This window comes from Elephas maximus, chromosome 2 (genome assembly GCF_024166365.1).
Source record: "Elephas maximus indicus isolate mEleMax1 chromosome 2, mEleMax1 primary haplotype, whole genome shotgun sequence".
NCBI classification, from domain to species: Eukaryota; Metazoa; Chordata; class Mammalia; order Proboscidea; family Elephantidae; genus Elephas; species Elephas maximus.
In genome coordinates, this window is record NC_064820.1 from 149,790,398 (window position 1) to 149,808,243 (window position 17,846).

A 17,846-nucleotide genomic window follows, 5' to 3' on the forward strand; every position below is an offset into this window, starting at 1 on the left:
GTAGAGGTGAAAAGGAAAGGATAAAATTTGTCCAAGGAAGAAGCAAAGTGTAGGGGAAAGGAATCAAAGACTCTCAAGTTTAAGGCAGCAAGAAGTTTTGGGTTGTGGGGAATATAAGGCATTTGGCTGATTATTTGTAGAGACTGAGGACATTCAGACAGATGAGACTCCAGGCTGCCTAGTTATGGCACTGGGATATGGTAGAATCCTCTCCTCAAAATGGGCTCGGATCTCCCCGGGGCCACCCAGTGTTCTCCTGGGTCATATCGGTGTTCTGTATCTGAGAGCTCTGTGGCTAGGAGTTGGTTGCTCATAGAAGGTTTCCTTTTGTATTATAATCGCGATTTGCCTTTCTCTTTCCCCAAATCGGTAGTTCTTTGATGGCAGGGTATTTTGTCTTTCATCTTTGTGTTCCTAAAATGCCTAGCACCATACCAGGTACATAAATATTTGAAAAAGGAAGAATGTGGTGAGGAAGTAGAAGGAAGGAGAGGTTCAGTGGAAAAGGACATTGCCATTTGATATTGGTCTTACAATTTAATAACTGGAAGAAACACATTCTAGAGCAACATCATTAGTTTCAGAATGGTAAACTGAGGACCATACAAGGATAGCAATTTAGGGGCAGATAGCCTTTAGTGGCAGAAATAACTGCATAAAAAATAGCTCTTCATAAACAAAGTGGGCTATGATGACATGGGTGTGGACTCTAACACGGCTAGGTTCAAGCACATAACGTTAATCACAGACACATGGTTAGGTTCTAGAAAATTGAATTATAAAATTATTAATTTTTTGATAGGTGATTTGATTATGTGGGTCCCTGAGTGGCATAAAAGGTTAAGCGCTCAACTATTAGATGAAAGGTTGGCAGTTCAAACCCACCCAGGGGCTCCTCAGAAGACAAGCTTGGCTATCTGCTTCCAAAATGTCACAGGCTTGAAAACTCCGGAGCAGCTCTACTCTGTACACTTGGGGTTGCCAGAAGTAGGAACTGACTCGACATCAATAGGTTTGAGTTTTTTGCTTGTTTAATTTGATCATATAGTTTGAAACCTTAAAAAAATTAAAAAAGGTATAAATAAATAGATACAAGAGAAGTTCCCTCCTCTGCCTTGCCCTCCATCTGGCCAGTTGCTACCTAACTGTAGTTAACCACTTTTCTCAGCTTCTTATGTATCTTTCAGAGTTTCTTTATGGTGATACAAGCAAGTGTGACTAAATATTCCCTCTCTTTTTATTATACAAAATGGAGCATTTTACACATACTGGTCTGAACTTTGTTCTCATTTTTTTTTTAATTTAAAATGTATCTTGGAGAACTCTACAAAAAGAACTACTTTTTCTCAGTTATAAAGTGTTCTGTTGGATGAACATGACATAATTAAATGGCCTCTTATTGACAGACATTCGGGTTCCTTCTAAATGTTTGATGTTACAAAAAAAAAAAAATTCTTCAATTACCAACATTGTACACACACCAAGGTTCTGTGCATTTGTACATCCTAGGGCATGTACCAATTTACATTCAAGTTAGCAAAGTCTGAGAGAACCTGATGCTTCACAGCCCCTCCATCAGAGTGTGTTATCAAACCATAGGACGTTAGCCATTCTGATGGTTGAAAAATGGCATTTCAAGGTAGTTGCAATTTGCATTTCTTTTAGGTGTGAGGTTGAGCATCTTTTAAGATGGTATAAAATGGAAGTATTGAGTAAAACTAAAGCAGGATTTTCTCCTCTTCCTGAGACTGAAAGCCAGCCCACAGCTGGTCCCAGAGGAGGGGATGTCTGCCTGGTCTGGGAGGCATTTGGGAGCAGATCACCCCTCAGTGCATGACTCTGAACGCCTATTACTGAGCATTGTATATAGATTATATCTTTCAAATTCACAGCTTTCTTGAGTGGCAGGCACTGTTATCCCCACTTTACAGAGGAGGAAGCCGGGGTTAAGAGAGGATAGCTTTCCCAAGATCTGGTCAGTAGCAAAGGTGGGGCTTGAACCCAAGTCAGGAGGACTCCAAGACTCTGGCTCTCTACCACTGCCCTGTACTGTTTAGGATGCTGTATTTATGCAGAGAGTTTGAATTAGGCCATTTGTATGTTGTTTTTCTGCCATTGGATTTATGCTCTTCTCCCTGGCTGAGCCATCTTCCAACTCTGCGCCTGGTTTGAAGGACATATTTTTTCTTTAATGTAGCTGTGGTTTGCTGCTTTTCTGTAGCATTTTGAGATGCAGCCAGTTTACTCTCTGTGAGCCTCTCCCTTTTCTGCTGGTGTCTTGATAGAAGCCACTGTGTCTGTAGCAAATTATAAATATCGATCTGTTTTCTTTCTCACCCTTATACAAATATGGGAGTTGGGGTATTAGGCTGTGTAATGATAATAAAAATAAAAATCAAGATTCAAGTAGGGAAAATTAATTCATAATTTGATTTGATTATATATGAGAGATTAAATCATCAGAATCATGTGAGGACAAAATGATGGAAGACTAGTTCATTTCTGAGTCCCTGGGTGATAAAAAAAAAAAAAATGCTTAATACGCTGAGGTTGGAGGTTCGAGTCCACCTAGAGGCTCCTTAGAAGAAAGGCCTAGTGATTTACTTCTGAAAAATCAGCCATCAAAAACCCTCTGGAGCACAGCTGTATTCTGACACACGTGGGGTTGGCATGAGTCAGAATCTACTGGATGGCAACTAGTGGTGGTGACTTTATTTCTAACCTCCTTATTAACCACACCTGGACTCCTTCAAAATGACCTGGGAAAGGCTGGTCTCCCTACCCTACCCCTCCCCCAATTAGAAGTATTACACCAAAAGGAATGGAGAATTTAAAGTCAGTTTCCTAGATATACAGCAGACAAGTCTTTACCACCATACCCAGAGTGAATAAGTCATCTTCACTAAAGAGGTTCTCACCCTGTTGGAATGGGCTGGGAGCCCTATCAGTCAGAACAGGAAGCCTACTATTGGCTATAAAATAACTAAAGTGTGCTTGCCTCTCTCCTCTTGAAGTCTACTTGCAAATCCTTCCTGTTCCTTTGATCTCATGATTGCATCTAGGTATCTGCCCTCATTCCCAGTTGGGTGATAGCCACATTCAGAATCCTCTTTGTGGTAACCCAGGACAGCACTTCTAGAAACAGCTCTTCCCTCCCAGTCTGGCCCCCTCAGTTCCTCCTCCTGTCCTGGAGCACAGCAGGCTTGCTGAAGGAAAGAAAGTTTTACCAAAGCAGGTCCCACCTCATGAAAAGTGCAACTGCATTTTGTAATCTTGGGTCATAGATGTCCTGAAAACATAGGACCAGGCTAAGGCTGTTTCTAATCAAAATCAGCTCACTTGAAAATTGCCATGAAGATGCACGTGTCAAGAGCCTGACACATGGTTCTGTTGAAGGAGCTAAGGCATTTCAAGTACGGCTACCCCAGCACTGCCATTTACCAGTGCAAAGGCATGCTTTTCCGGCCTTACTTCCTGCCTTCTCTGTGTCCCTCGGGATACTTTATGCTCACTGTAATGCCCTGCACCTGCACTGTGCCATGACTCAGCATTTTCTTTATGCCTGGAATGCCTTCTATTCCTTTTTGCCTATTACAATCCTCCTCAACCTTCAAGAAATCAAAAGATGCATTGCATTGGGCAAATCTGCTGCAAGAGACCTCTTTAAAGTGTTGAAAAGCAAAGATGTCACCTTGAAGACTAAGGTGTGCCAGCCCCAAGCCATGGTGTTTTCAGTCGCCTCATATGCATGTGAAAGCTGGATGCTGGATAAGGAAGGCTGAAGAAGAATTGATGCCTTTGAATCATAGTGTTGGAGAAGAACATCGAATATGCTATGGACTGCCAAGAGAACAAATACATATGTCTTGGAAGAAGTATGACCAGAATGCTTCTTAGAAGCAAGGGTGGTGAGACTTCGTCTCACATGCTTTGGACATGTTATCAGGAGGGATCAGTCCCTGGAGAAAGACATCATGCTTGGTAGAGGGTGAATGAAAAAAAAGACCCTAGACAAGATGGATTGACACAGTGGCTGCAACAATGGGCTCAAACATAGCAACAATTGTGAGGATGGTGCAGGACCGGTCAGTGTTTTGTTCTGTTGTACATATAGGGTCGCTATAAGTCAGAACTGACTCAACAGCACCTAACAACAACATAGTCATAACGGGGCTCTTGATTTTTCTCTGCAGATCGCTTCCCCTCCCATAGTGCCCCCCATCTCAGTAATAGCACTTCTGTCCACCCAATTAATTGTTCAAGTCAGAATGCTGGGCATCACTTTTCAAACCTCCATATTTCTCACCTCCCTGGATGGTGAAAAAAAAAAAAAAACAGTTAAATGCTCCTCTACTGACTGAAAGGTCAGTGGTTTGAACCCACCAGCTGCTTCTCAGGTGTAAGATGTGGCAGTCTGCTTCTGTAAAGATTACAGCCCTATGGGGTAGTTCTGCTCTGTCCTGTAGGTTGCTATCAATTAGAATTGACTCAATGACAACAGGTTTGATTTTGGGGGGACTAAGAGAAAGATTGGTGGTTGCATCCAGACATGTCTCAGAAGAAAGGCCTGGTGATCTATTTCCAAAAATCACAGCCATTGAAAACCCTATGGAGCACAGTTCTACTCTGAAATACATGAGGTCTCCAAGAGTCAGAATAGACTCCATGATAACTGGTTTGCTTTTTTTTAACACCCAGCCAGTCATTATTGTTATTATTAGTTGTCAAGTTGATTTTGACTCATTAACATCTGAAAATTCCATCTCCAAAATACATCACAAACCCTCCCATTTTTCTCTATATCTACTGCCACCACCAGCCATTGTCTCTGTCTATGGTAGATGCCAAGTGATCTCACACACCTGCCCTTGCCCGTTCTAGTTGGTTCTCCTCACTGCAAACAGACTAGAGTTTATAACATGCCTGGCTATGTTTTTCCATTGCTCAGACCCTTTCAGTGGTTACCCATGGCTCTTGACATAAAGATCACACTCTTCAATATGATCTAGAAGGCTCTGCGTAATCCAGCTTCTGTCAGTGCTTCCCGCCGGTCACCCCATTTTCACTTCCCACTCTAACCACATCAGCCCCACCTCTCTTCTTTATCTTGGTTTCACGTCTTTTTCTTCCTCAGAGAATCTACCCATAATATTTTCTCTGCCTAGAATGGCATCCCTGTATCCCAAGTCCTTGTTATTGGCCACCTATCATTCTTCCTCCAGTCTTTAGCTTTAATGCCACTTCCTCAGTGAGACCTATTCAACCTCATTCCAAGTGTAATAAGTCCCCCTGCTTAAATTCTCATAGCACCCTTGATTTTCATTCTTAGCACATATTATAAGTGTGCTTATCAAATGGTAGTAATTTATTGGATACCCCCACTCCATTGGATTTCATCCCTCATTGTATCCCTGGCTTCAAGCATACAGTAAACAACTGTTGAATGAATGAACTCATTCCAATCTGCCTGTATGGATCCTTCTCATTTTTCAGTCCCCACTACTTTTTAATCTCAAATCAGAAAAAAAAAAAAAAAAAAGTATCTGTCACAGAATTGTTCTTGTCTTGAATTGGCCTGTGCCAATCATTTAAACATGAAATGGGGAGGGCTGGCTCAGGAAAGGGAAATTTGGGAGTCAGCCCCTATAACCATCGTGCTGAAAAACCTGTGTCTCCCCTGAGCTTCACCAGGGTTGTTCAATACAGCTCTGTGGCCTCTGGCCGCCTACCAGCCAGACTCAGACCTGGGGCTGGGAGTTGGGAGGAAGATCTCCACCCCTTTCTGTCTCTCCAGGCACATTATCATGCACAAAGGAAGGAGAAGGAAGATTATTTTCTTGTGATGAATGCTGCATTTAAAATGAAGTTTCTTAGGCATTTAAACAATCACATTTATTCTACATGCAACAGTAGCTTCATTATATATAGTGAAAATCCTTCTAAATGTTAATGTAACATTGGCCCAAGGAACCTCACATTTGGAATGAATAAACCAAGATGTGGTCTCACATAAGTGGAAACTTACTGAGGCCGATTCTCCCTCTCTGCTGCAACTTAGGGAGAAGACAATTTCTCATTGTTGTAAAGAACACAGCCTTTGGAGTCTGAAAGACTTGGCTTCCAGTCCTAGCTTACTAACCAGATGACTTTAAGTAAATTATTTACTATAGCTGAACGTACTTTGGAAACCCTGGTGGCATAGTGGCTAAGAGATACAGCTGCTAACCAAAAGGTCAGCAGTTCAAATCCACCAGGCACTCCTAGGAAACTGTATGGGCCACTTCTACTCTGTCCTATAGGATTGCTATGAGTTGGACTCGACTCAATGGCAATGGGTTTTTTGTTTTGTTTTTGGCTTTGAGCCTACTTTAGAGAGCTTTTGAAAGATCACATAAAGGCATATATATCAATTGAAGTATACAGAGTGTAGAATATAGCATATAGTTGTAGTATGTAGCATGCATAATACACAATACAGGTAGTCCCTGACGGAGTCCCCTTCCGACAACTCTAAGTCGATTTTCACATGTCAAATATCTTTTTTGTTTTTAGTTTTCATTATTATTGCCTCTTTTATCAGTATCTTTATAAATTGACCTTTATTTGTTTTTGGAGGTTGAAAACATTACATACAAACACACACACACATATATATATATACACAAAAAATAAATCATAAAAATTTACTCCGATGAAGAAGAGTTGGATGACATCGGCATTTTGCCAGTCGTGGTAATAGCTCCCCTTGTGGAAGGCTCTGCATCATTTAGGTTATCACTGGGACTGGGGATGGTATTTCTAGTCAGAAAATTAGTGAGAGTTGTCTGTATGGTCCTTTTCTTTTTTTTCTTCATATATTTCACGGTAACATATTACTGCTTCCCAAATCTGCCTATTGACTTTAGCAAAGCGATCAGCATTTGGGTCCATGGTTTCAAGCAATTGAAGCCCCTGATTTAGTTTAGAAAAAAAAAAAAAAAAAACCAGCTAATCTTTTCACTGTAAAATGTTTTGACAACTTCTCTCCTTCCTCTTCCTCATTATTTCTTTCTTCCTCAGCATTTCTTTCGTCTTCGAGATTCATTAATTCCTGATCTGTCAATTCCCTGTCTTCATGATCTATAAGTTGTTCCACATTGGTGAAATCAAGCTCTAAATTTAGCATTCTTGCCAAATGGACAATTTCTCCACCCATCTCTTCCATCATACTATCCTGATAAATGCTTGGAGTGTTTTCAAACAACTCAGCAATTTTTTCCATATCTCTTGCATGCATTTTCCCATAACTTCCTCCCAGGAAGGTAAAATGTTTCAGATACACTGATGGTCATTAAGTGTGGTTCATGTAACTTGAATACATTGTAAGTCAGGGACTACCCATGTGAATAGAGATAGATAGCTGCTGTCAAGTCAACTCCAAATAATAGTGATCTTATGTTCAACGGAACTAAATGTGGCCAGGTCTTGCATCATCCTCGAAACTGCTAGCACGTTCAAGCCTTCATTTCGGCTATTGTGCCAATCTATCTCATTAAGGGTCTCCCTCGCCTTCATTAGCCTTCTGCTTCATCAAACATGATGTCATCTAGTGCGTGATCCTTCGTGATGACGTGTGAAAAGCAAGCCAGTCACACAATGTTCTTTTTGTTCCATAAAGTTTTCCTTGGCTAGTTTTCAGAATTATATTGCCAGGCCTTTCTTCCTAGACTGTCTTACCCTGGAAGCTCTGCTGAAACCTGTCCACAATGTATGACCCTGTTGGTATTTGAAATACCAGTGGCATACCTTTAGCATCATAGCAATATGCAAGCAATCATAGTACAACAAACTGAAAGGTGGAATATATAGCATAGTATATAGTCAATACTCAATAAATGGTAATTATTAGTCCATGATAAAGCTGGACAATGAATAAGGAAGATGGAAGAAGAATCTGATGTCTTCAAATTATGGTGTTGGCAAAGAATGCTCAATATACGATGAACTGCCAGAAGAATGAACAAATCTGTCTTGAAAGAAGTACAGCCAGAATGCTCCTTAGAAGCAAGGATGGTAAGGCTTCATCTTACATACTTTGGGCATGTTATCAGGAGGGACCAGTCCCTGGAGAAGGTTATCATGCTTGGTAAAGTAGAGGATCAGCAAAAAAGAGGAAGACCCTCAATGAGATGGATTGACACAGTGGCTACAACAATGGGCTCATATACAACAATGATTGTGAGGATAGCTTAGGATAGCGCAGTGTTTTCCTCTGCTGTACATAGGGCATAAGGTCACTATGAGTCAGAAATGGCTTAAGGGCACATAACAACGTAAGTATTACAAACTCTGTACCTTTCAGCTCACTCATAGAACTTACCTTGGGTTCAGTTGAATCTTGACTATGATTAAGGAGATAATATTGGAGCCATTATTCCCTGCCCTTGAGCATAAAGAATCTGACCAAGCTAGAGCTGGACTCACAAGGACCTAGAAGGACTTACAAGGACACATCAACTGGGCCCTGAGGTATAAAGACAATAGCTAGGACAATCTTGGAAACCATCTTTTACAGAACCTTCCACATAAACAAATCAAAAACTGCACAAAAGACCCACATGCTTCCCATTCTTCTCTTTTTCTTTTAGCATTTAGTGAATAGAAAGATTTGTTGGACCAATGAAGACCCTCCTGACTGTCACTACTAAAACCTGTACAAATGATTACTAAGAAAGACAATTCAAAAGTTAATAGTAGAATCACAGTGATTTAGCAGTTTCTAGCCAATCTGTGAAAAGGTGGAGCTCTCAAGGATTTTACCCATTTTGTAATATTAATATATACTGATGATTCTGTAACATTCCTTGGACTAGGGCAAATACAGCTCTAGCAGCATGCTTGTCCGTTTCCTACTTTTGCCTCTCTGAAAATACGCCACATAAAACCTTTCCTTTTGCTTTGCTATAACATTTTAGTGTTTTTACCCTAGAACACCTAATACCTGTCGTACATTCAATAAATATTTCTTGAGCCCCTACTATTCTTCAGACAGAGTGCTAGGTACTGGATAGTAGTTTGGTAAATGAACATGACTCTGCCCTCCTGGAGCTTAAAGTCCAGCAGGAGACGGAAAACCAAGTAAGCAAACCAACTGATATATAGCTACAAAATGTGATAAGTGCAACAGGGAATTAAACTGTGTACTGAGAGGGGAGAACCTATGGAGATTACTAATCAGAGACATGGCAGATAAACGACAGCTGATATAAGTCCCTTGTGGATTTCTGCTCCCAGCCCTGCCTTGTGATATCACAAGAGGCTTTGCCAAACACTTTGTTTGTCCATGATGGTACCTTTCAAATTTCCCAGTACAATTCACAAAGCTAGCCTAACTCTAAGGAGTCCTGGTGGCTAACACTTGGCTGCTAACCAAAGACACAGGCGACTATCTACCCCCATAAAGTTTACAGCCTAGAAAACCCTAAGGGGCAGTTTTACTCTGTCACCTAACAACCTAACTCTGATACCTTAATCTGACAAAAACGGTGAGTGCGCAACCATATCCAGCCTATAGGTCAGTAGGTGAAAAAAGAAAAACAAAACCCTTAAATAAAATGCTATTAAATTAAATCCAACAGCATTTGAAAAGAATACTCCAACACAACCAACTGGGTTTATTCCCAGACTCCAAAGGTGGATTTACGTAAGAACCCCGTTAATATGATTTACCCTATCAGTCGGTCAAAGGAGAAACACTCAATGTCATCTCCTATTAGAGGAAAAATCCCTTTATTCGACATTCAAAATAAAGCTTCTATTACTTCTCATTGCTGTGGTTACTTTGCCTGAAGTTCTAAGGCTTTTGGCTACTGGGTTAATTTCCTAGGGCCACTGTAGTAAAGAACCATAAACTGGGCGCCTTATAAAAACCTAAACTCACAGTTCTGGAGGCTAGAAGTCAAATTCAGGGTGTGGGCAGAGCCAGCCTCTTTCTGAAGAATCTCTGATGGTGTCTTCTCTCCAACGTTCTGGTGGCTCTAGGCGTTCTTTGGCTTGGAAGCGCAGAGTCTCATGGTGATCTTCCCTCGGTGCCTCTTTTATAAGAAAGAGCTTTACTCAGATTGGATAAGGACCCACCCAACTCCACTATGACTTCCTGTTAACTGATAACATCTTCAAAGACCCATTTCCAAACAAGGTCACATTCACGGGTACTCAGAATTAGGACTTCAACATATCTTTTCAGGGGAAACAATTCAGCCTGGGACAGATACCAAACATGATGAATAAATAAGTATATACTCCAGATTAGCAAAAATGTGTGTGTGTGAGAGAGAGAAGTGCCCATTTACACCAGGTTGGTTCAGGGTACATCATTATCTACAAGACTTCAAACCAACATAAAAACCACCAGTTCTGCCAAATCCGTGAGGTCTGCTCAGTCTAACAGCTGAGACAGGAGTAGCAGGCAAAAACCCCCAAAGGCTGTGGTCGCTCTCTAGTGAGATGTTTTATGCCAGCATGTAACTGACTGACAGCCTCCATTTCCGAAATTAATTACTTTTCTTTTGGAGTTAAATTTGCTGATGATGCTTCTCACAAAAATATGAGGCTTTTACATAGTGAATGGTCTAATTAAATAAGAATAAAGGCAGAAAACTTCCAGACCTAAATGAGTTACATTTATTCCGTGCATGTGGCTGAATCTTTAATAATTTGAAATGTAACAGTCTCTTCCCTCCTGGGATAGTGATGATATCTTGCTCTTCCCTGTATTTGCATCTATCTCCCTTCTAATGTTTATTTATGACTGTGCAGAGGGGAGAGATGCTCTCCCTTCCTTCTTACCCTGCCTCCCTCCTTCCAATCTCCCAAACCCCAGGGAGGACAGAAAGGGAGCTGTGAGGAAAAAAAAAAAAAACAGCCTTCTCTTCCTTCTCTCTGCTAAACATTCACTCCTGTTTTCAACACTTGGCCCACTCAGGGGAGAATGCTAGATTACACGTGCCCTTCGAACTGGCTTCTTGGGGACTAAGAGTTTGTGCCCATTTTCCTGCACAGGAACCACAGACATCACTGTTGTCTAAGAATCAATGTCTCTTTCCTGCATCCCTCCGTCTCTGGGGGTCAGATCACAGTGAGGCTGAATGGAAGGGACCTGGCCTTGTCAGCATGGAAGGTGCCCTGGGCATCTCTATGTGCCAGGCACAGTGCCCACCCAGGTCCTCTCCCTTTAAACCTCAGAACTACTGCACGAGGAGAAATATGAGAAAGGAGACACAGGTCGTACCTCCTAGAAGGAACGGAATTGAGGTGTGTCTGGCTTGAAAGCCAGTATTTTTGGCACAGTTCTCTGCCCGTGTCATGATTCCTTCAGGAGCCAGGTATCACAGGAATAACTGCTGCCAAGAATAGGTGTCATGCAGAAACGTAAACCAAGTTGCTTTCCAAATGGCTAGACTGCTATCAACTTCTTCCTTCCCACATCTACCCTTCTCTCCTTTAACCCTAAACCTGGGTTTATTAGAGAAAGGAGACAGCGAAAGATCTCAAATGTCCCAAGTTCTCGGAGCTCCCAAAGGTTGCTCTTTCATACATTTGGGGAGGTGTGAAAGAATCAAAAGAAAGAGAAGAAAATATATCAGCTAAGAATCTTTGAGGGAGCCCTGGTAGGACAATGGTTAAGCACTCAGCTACTAACCGAAAAGTTGCAGGTTCAAACCCACCAGCCAATCAGTGAGAGAAAAGACCTGGTGATCTGATCTCATAAAGATTACAGCCTAGGAAACCCTATAGGACAGTTCTACTCTGTCACATGGGGTGGCTCTGAGTCAGAAGTGACTCGAAGGCACACAAGAACAGCAACAAAGAATCTTTGGGTTGTAAGCTAGCTTGCATGGGGGTGTGCAAGAGATTTAATGAATGAAGAGGAGTATCTCACAGAACCAAGGGGCAAGAAGGCAGCTGGGCCTTGGGAAAAGAACTCCAGAACCAGGAACTAGAAAGTGGACAACGCGTCTCCATCCCTTGTTTTCTACCCTTCCTGGCTAAACGTTTCATTCTCCTCTCTTTCTACATACCAACTTACTTTGACTCTTCAGTCCACCGGGTAGAGTATGGGTGTCCCACATGTTCAAGGTTATACTTTTTGGTCCCTGTGTGCTATCTTTCAGTTATATGTACACATCCCTTGGAGAGAGAACCTCACTGGCCCAGCTTGGGTGAGCCTTCCAATTTTGGCCATTTCTGTTGTTGCCCAGAGAGGCAGGATTACAGGGTAAGCAAGGCAGTGGGTTGGGGACTGAGCAGACCACCACCAAAGAATTGTTGGCCACAGAAAGAGGAGAGGAAGGAACGCAGGAGAGGAGGAAGCAGACTAGCCAGCATTGGTTGTGTGCCTCCCAGGTGTCTTACCTTGTTCTAAATGCTTTGATGAAAGCAAGGGAATGAAGCATGGCCATCCCAGGATTTAGAGAGACCAGACTGACCTAGAAGAGACAATTCTTGAGTAATACAGAACAGTATGTGCTCGAGGGATAAATTGTGTGGCCTGGATGCAGAAGCCCGGAGGGCTGGTATGTAACATCTGCAGCAGTGAGAAGGAAACACCAGTTTACTCTGCCAAGGATCTGCTAGATATGTTTTTATAGTTTATCTGATTCCAGCCTCTCAACAACCTTGTGAGGTAAATGTTACCTGAGAAAACTTCCTGGAGGATAGAGATAACGGGCCTTCTACTAGAGCTAATAACACATACAGAGGCTCAGTACCAGGAAAGATCACGGTTTGTGCAGGGAAGATTGGGGTGACCAGTCTAAATGAAGAAGAAGATGTGTTGGAAGGGGTGGAATTTGTAGGAAAGATGTATAACAAGGGCAGAAACTAAAACAAAACAAAAAAAACCACCATTCATTTATTCAGTAAACTTCTTGATCCCTACTGCATGCCAGCTCTGGAACTCAGCATTGGGGATGAAGAGATGACTGATGCAGTTGGGTTTTGAGAAGCCCAAGTCTAGTGAACAATAGAATAAATGATGGGCACATCCTTCCCTCATTTTAGAGATTAAAACATCACTTGTGGATTCTGGTTTCTTAGCGCATGAACCATGTTTTGTTTTTTTTTAAGGTGATTTTTAGGGGTTTCTGGGTGATACAAATGGTTACATGATGGCCTATTAACTGAAAAGTTGGCAGATTGAATCCACCCAGACAGCCTTGGAAGAAAAGTCTGGTAATTTACTTCTGAAAGATGTTAGCCATTGAAAACCCTATGGAGCACAGTTCTACCCTGAAACACATGGGGTCTCCATGAGCCAAAATTGACTCAACAGCAACTGGTTTGGTTTTTTTGGTTTTAAGGAGATTTTTAAAAGAGACAAATAATTTAACGGTCAAGACTTTGGAGATTTTAGGGTGACCTAGTACGCAAAGGAATAGCATGCTGAAGACATCATAATACCAACTAGGCATAATAGCCCAAGAAAGTTGACACCATACCATTGGGCAGCACTTTGTAACTGTGTTCATATAGAATAAATCTCATTTTTAATAAAAATGTATCTTTAAGATATATACAACGATTACCCTAGAAATAGATTGGACTGTCTATTATATTGATATATACACAATCTCGGAAATTTGTCTCTAGTGCCTGGTTTACTATATACCAGCAGAATTTAGAGCCCCATAAAAATACTTTATAGCATTCAGGCAGCAATGTGCCTATTTCTTACGTGGATACATTGGAAATGTGGTGGGGGCTGTCATTCATCCCTGGCACTTAAATGTTTTTCACAAATAGTTTCCGCCTTCAGAAAGTATTACCAAATAAAATGTTTTTATTTGGTTCTTTGGTGATATGTCAGTAGACATTAAAATAAAAACTTCCCTGTTCTAAGATGCTAAAGCCCCTTCAGAATGTTTTCAAGGGGACCTGGGAGGGTCTCTAAGGGCCAATCGGTGGGATGAGAAGGCTGAGCTGGGGCATTATAACGTCTTAAAAGAATGGCTGTTTCTGTTGGCCACTTCACCTTTCTTGGGGTGGAGGAAGCACAATAGAATTTTATTAAGATCTACCCTCAATATCCAGAGGAGGATTGTCGTATCCCAGAGCCTCATGTCTCTGCCAGCATGAGGGAGAACGGGCCTGCAGAACCCATGTCTCCAGACACCAACAATATGCAGGCATCCCTTTCTTTAAGCAAAGTAAGTCCATGATGATATCCTTACCAACTGGCTGCAGTTGGGGAGGAGGATGTTATGTACACTTTACAAAAGTGTTCATTTACAATCTATTTAAATTAAGAACCCTGATAGGACATGGAAAATGGACTTTTGCTTCTATAAATCAGATTTGACCCCCCAATTGCATTGCTTGGAATGGGTTACATATATAGAGATTTTGATTCTTAGTCTTTATTAGTATTAATAGTAATACTATTACTAAAAATGACAAAAGCATGTTCTTAAGCCTTCTTCCTTGCTTTAGAATTTGCGATGGCTTTTATTATCTGATATACTTTTTATTTTATTGTTTGATTATTGTTTACTTCCCTCCACTAGAATGTAAACTCTATGCAGGCTAGGGATTTTGCCTCTTTTTTAGTAATTTTTACTGTTCTATCCTCACTGCCTAGAATATGTCTGGCTCTAAGCAGGTGCTCAGTCAATATTTTTGAACAAATGAAAACACTAATCTTTTAAAGACTTTATTATATGCCTTTCCTCATTTAATTAGTACAATTCTATGAGTAATATAGTTATTATTCCAATTTTTTTTCACTTAAGAAAGTAATAAGTGAGTGCGTTTTACAAACAAAGAGTTGAAATACCATGAGAGCCCAGATTATGGTCTTTAAATACCATTTCCCACTAAAAGAATAAAAATGAATGATTCGCAGTCTGGGGCAGGAAATCCAAAATGTTTAAGAGATCAACTTGAAAGGGCTCCCAAATTGTACAATTTGAGTGTAAGAAGAATAACTGTAATGGATTAAAAATTTAAAAAGACATTAGTTGATAAGGGTACTTAAAAAAAAAATAAAAAAAGAAACCACTTTGGAAGATGCTAGGAAACAAACTATTTTGAAACTTGTAAATAAAGGTATCAAGATTTCCAGATTCGGTTCACAGATATAGAGAGCTGGAAGCATTGCTCCCACACTTGTAAAAAGAAGAAGGCTGACAAACTGCAAATCAATCACTTTTCTTGAACTTTCAGAGAACTGAGGTCACAGAGCTAACAACTAAACCGAAATCTGGTGTCAAAGACACAATGTGATGAGCAACTAAGGAGATGATTTTATTTAGGTTATTGTAATGGGGAGAACAGCTCTATGATACAATACTGGTACAGCCGAGAGTCCCTCTACTGATTTGAAATATATATATATACAAAACCAAACCAAACCCACTGCCGTCGAGTCAATTCCGACTTATAGTGACCCTACAGGACAGAGTAGGACTGCCCCATAGCGTTTCCAAGGAGCCTGGCGGATTTGAACTGCCGACCTCTTGGTTAGCAGCTGTAGTACTTAACCACTATGGCACCAGGGTTTCCACATATATATATATATATATATATACTTCAAGGAGTTACCCTTAGATATTTAATGCATATTTTTAATCTCTACTTTTTTTTTTTTTTAACAAAACATAGATCCAAAGACCAGAGTGTATCAGCAGGGTGGTTCCTAGAGTTTTATAGGGAGAAGCTGACAGGTCACAGGTGGGATGATTTACAGGTGGGATTGCTTTATGAACAGAGAAAGTCTCAGTCAGTTAGCTGAACTAGAAGCGTTTATCTCTGTGTCTATCCAGTTTCAGGGGGACAAATCTTAGCTAATTGCTCATGAGACAAAGAACGGAAGGTTGGCTATGGGTGAGAGGAGGAAGAGTGGTCTATGTTTACATCTCGCTTTGTCAGTAGGTTCAGGCAAAAGGGGAAAAATTTGTGTTTGGCCTGTCACAGATAAACAAGGGAGTCAAGAGAAAGTGTGGACAGCAAGTCCTACCTAGATTGTATGAATAAGTTTGGTTCTTTACAGTAAGCCATTTCCTGGAACAGCAAATGGTGGGGGCATTTGGAAGACAAAAGATTGGGGGATATTTCTTCACCATTGCTGTTTTCTAGGAGCACAGGGCTCAGGTAAATTTGAATATTGTCGGTGGAGAAAGACAGGAGTCTGCAGGGAGAAACGGGACGAGAGCAGTTGCTTTTCTGGGGCAGACTACCAGGCACCATATAAATTTATGAGAAGTTTCACCTAGAAAATCATGTAATTAATTCTTAAAATCTGGGTATGGACTCTGGTGATAGTGTGAAGCCCTTGGGGGCCACAGATATAGGGGAGATAGGTGGTACAAACAGTTTGTGCTCAACTGCTCAACTACTAACTTAGAGGTTGGCTGTTCAAACCCACCCAGCAGTGCCCTGGAAGAAAAGCCCAAGAATCTGTTTCTGTAAAGAGTACAGCCAAGAAAACCATATGGAATAGTTCTACTGTATAACACATGGGGTCACTATGAGTCAGAAACAACTCAACAGCAATGGTTTGCAAACTCTCATAGGAGTGGTTTCCTTCATAAACCCTACCAGCTGCTCAGGTCAGTGATGGCTGGGGGAGGGAAACAGCACCCCATGTAGAAACTCCACCCAGACTCATCTCCCCTATGAAACAAAAGCCTTAAGCTTCGGGAGAAAGAACAACAAACCTGAGGCAGACCATTGCAACTGGGGTTGAGAAATGGAAGAGATAAAACTCAACCCTCTGGGAGAGAGAAAGAAACAGTGCAAGGCTCAGCACTACCTCTGGAGGGACAAGAACACCTTGTCAGACCATATCTCTGAGACCCAGTTCACAGTGCTTCCTCACGGTTGAGACTCAAATAGAGCATCAGATAACCATCACCACCACAGCAACAATTGTCAAGAAATGCATTAGTCTGTTTGGCTTATAACAAATTACGGATAATATTGCAAAGAATGAAAATACCAGAACACTTGATTGTGCTCATGTGAGACCTGTGCATAGATCAAAAGGCAGCTGTACAAACAGAACAAGGGGATAAAGTATGGTGTAAAATCAGGAAAGGTGTGCATCAGGGTTGTATCCTTTCACCATACTTATTGAATATGTATGCTGAGCAGATAATGCAGGAAGCTGGACTATATGAAGAAGGATGCAGCGTCAGGACTGGAGGAAGATTCATTAACATCCTGAGATATGCAGATGACACAACTTTGCTTGTTGAAAGTGAAGAAGACTTGAGTACTTACTGATAATCGAAAACTGCATACAGCCTTCAGTATGGATTACATGTCAACATAAAACAAAAATCCTCACAACTGGACCAATAAGCAATATCATGATAAAAGGAGGAATATTGATTGCCAAGGATTTCATTTCACCTGAATCCACAATCAATGCCCACGAAAGCAGCAGTCAACAAATCAAACAACGTATTGCATTGGGCAAATCTGCTGTAAAAGTCCTCTTTAAAGTGTGGCAAAGCAAAGATGTCACTTTTTCATAGTGATTTCGTCTACAATTTTAATTCCAAATTTACTTATTTGGATATTAAAATGTGTTTAAATCAAAATAAATATTTACTATAAGGCAAAAGCTTTTCCAAAATTCTTTGCTAAGCCTGCTTCTTAAATTCCATTTCTTCCACTCAAATTCATTTTGTTGCTGGTGTTGGATTCTCTGGTAGTAGTTTCAAAGGCATTCTTTTGGTGGTAAACTTTTAAAATTCTTATGTACAGACCCATTGCATACAGGTGTGCAATGTGTGTCTGGCCAAGGAGACAAGGAGGGGTGAGCTGATAGCCACCTCATGCTCCGAATTGCATTAGCATCTGCC